This window comes from Mus pahari, chromosome 7 (assembly GCF_900095145.1).
Source record: "Mus pahari chromosome 7, PAHARI_EIJ_v1.1, whole genome shotgun sequence".
NCBI classification, from domain to species: domain Eukaryota; kingdom Metazoa; phylum Chordata; class Mammalia; order Rodentia; family Muridae; genus Mus; species Mus pahari.
This window is the reverse complement of record NC_034596.1, coordinates 65,223,635-65,226,385: the sequence shown is the minus strand read 5'-3', so window position 1 is coordinate 65,226,385 and position 2,751 is coordinate 65,223,635. Positions and strand designations below refer to the sequence as shown.

General features: G+C 39.9%; 1 protein-coding gene across 1 annotated transcript in view; it reads left to right on the top strand.

Annotated features, from left to right (window-relative positions):
- The window catches only part of L2hgdh (L-2-hydroxyglutarate dehydrogenase), a 29,755-nt gene that overhangs the window by 3,555 nt on the left and 23,449 nt on the right, over positions 1-2,751 (top strand). The gene's annotated exons all lie outside the window — the stretch shown is intronic.

The following is a 2,751-nucleotide window of genomic DNA, read 5'->3' as shown; positions in this document are numbered from 1 at the left end:
TGAGCCACCATGTGGTTGCTGGGATTTGAACTCCGGACCTTCGGAAGAGCAGTCGGGTGCTCTTACCCACTGAGCCATCTCACCAGCCCTAGAACAAGCAATTTCTTATGTTTAATGCTGAAAATTTTAAAAAGATGTTACTTTTCCTGCTTTTGTGCCTATGTAATTTAATATAGTACTAAGGACTAACAAAAGATGATGTTGCAATTGTTGCGCCCGTCGCTCCTACCTGCAGGATATAAGGACTATGACACGCGAGATTCTTCCACAACTTTTTTATTCTCTTGTTGCTTGCTGAAGCAAAAGGACCCAAGCCAGAAAACCCTCTGGTTTATATAGCCCCAAGGGGACCGTGTCTGCCTGTGATTGGTGCTTACTTCTGAAACCTCATTAGCATCTCTGTGCCAATGAGCCGAGCATGGTGCTTTTTTCTCTCCCTTCCCCCTTTCGGGTCGGGCGCCATCTTGTAATGGCGGAATGCGGAGGCTTGCCACACAATTTCATATAATTAGAAGTAAGTTTTATTGACATAATAAGTATGCAGTTTAGATATTAGCATATTTACAAAGTTGTGCCAGTATTAACACTAATTTAAAAATATTTTCATCACCCCCAAAATAAACCCTATACCAGCAGCTCCCATTCCTACCACTCCCAGGCCCCTAATAACCATTTTTTTTCTGTCTCTATACAGCTGCCTGCTCTTATACATATTTATAGGTAGGATTATGTCTGAACATCTTTTCTTGGGGTATTTTACTCTTGTGGAGGAACATTCTCATTTGTCAGTGGACTCTTTCTAGAAATGGAATTTCTGGGTCCTAGGGAAACTCAATCTTTAACATTTGAAGGAACTGCCAAATGTTTTTTTCCAGATTGTTTCAGATTGATCCCCTATCCTCATATGTTATTCATTCTTTCTTTTTTTTTTTTTTTTTTTTTTTTTTTTTTTTTTTTTTTTTCGAGACAGGGTTTCTCTGTGTAGCCCTGGCTATCCTGGAACTCACATTGTAGACCAGGCTGGCCTCGAACTCAGAAATCCACCTGCCTCTGCCTCTGCATCTGTGCTGTATTTAATTTTACCGTGTTACCATCTGTATTTTTACATCTGTATTTACAAATGAGGGCGGAGGGTGTGTAGCTCAGGAAAGCATGGGAGCACGCTAACTTCATAAAAGTAATTTGAAAGTGGGGTGATAATGCACACACTTTTAATCCTAGCTTTCTGGAGGAAGAGGCAGCTGGAGCTCTGAGGAGAGGTTAGCCTGGTCTACAGAGTGGGTTCTAGGACAGCCAGGGCTACACAGAGAAACCCTATCTCAAACAAAGTAATTTGAAAAATGTTTCCTCCTCTTTAGTTTTTGCAAGTCAAGTCTGATTCTTTCTTAAACATGTGATAACTTCCATGAGTAAAGGCTTTGCTGCATGCCGCTGTAGACAGTTGTTTTTTTATTAGTTTTTTGTTTTGTGTGTGTATTTGTGTTTTGTTTTTTAGTTTTTCCAGACAGGGTCGTTCTTGTAGCTTTGGTCCTCTGCCTCCCACTCGGCCTCCCAAGTGCTGGGATTAAAGGTGTGCACTGCTAGACCCGGCTTTTGTTTGAAGTTTCTATTCTCTTCACTTGTTACTGGTTTTTTGTTTTTCTTTTTTGAGTCATTTTCAGAAGTATCTTTCTAACAATTTGAGCATCTATACCATCTACTTTATATGGTATACAGTTCATTGTTTATCAAATCTCTATGAGCCTTATTTCTATGAGGTTGGTGGCAATGTCCTTTCTCCATTGTTGTCATTAAAGATTTATTATGCTAAAAACAACAACAACAACAAAAAGATGAATTACAGTTTTCTTTAGTAATGTGAGAAAATGACCTTGGTATAATGTTAAGCTCGTGGATTGAGCAAGGTCAAGATGGCAGACTTTGGCTGGGCAATGGTGGCACACCCCTTTAAACCCAGCACTTGGGAGGCAGAGGCAGGCGGATTTCTGAGTTCGAGGCCAGCCTGGTCTACAGAGTGAGTTCCAGGGCAGCCAGGGCTACACAGAGAAAACTTGTCTCGAAAAACCAAAAAAGAAAAAAATGATGGCAGACTTTGATCTGCACTGTGATTTACAAATGCTCCCATTCTGTGATTTGTCCTTTTTTACTTTCTTGATGGTATTCTTTGACTCATCTTTTGTTTAAAAGTTAATAATTTATTGGCATAGGTAGCCTTTGCACCTTGATCAAAAGTATCACTTGATGGAATTCTGTTGACTCTTGGTATGAAGTAGTGACCTGTGCAGGCTAATGTACCCATGACTATGTATCTGTTTTGCCTTGCTGTGAAATAAGAAACTCTAAGATACCTTTCCCAGAAATAAATAGAAAAAGAGTTCTGAAGAAAGTTATAGACTATAATTTATTTCAAGACATCAAAATAATAGTTTGCTAAGAGTGTTGCCCTCACACTGATGACTGGCTGTCTTTTTTATGAACTGGCATCTCACATTTTCTTGTAGAAACACGAAGGATGCTTGCGGGCTGGAGAGATGGCTCAGCAGTTAGGAGCACTGGCTATTCTTGCAGAGGATCCAGGTTCAATTCCCAGGACCTACGTGGTAGCTCGGAACCACTTGTAACTCCAGTTACAAGTGCCCTCCATGAACATTGTATACAAATGGTGCCCTCCATGAACATTGTATACAAATGGTGCAAAGGCATACATGCAGGCAAAACACATATATACATTAAAAAAAAAAAAAAAAAAAA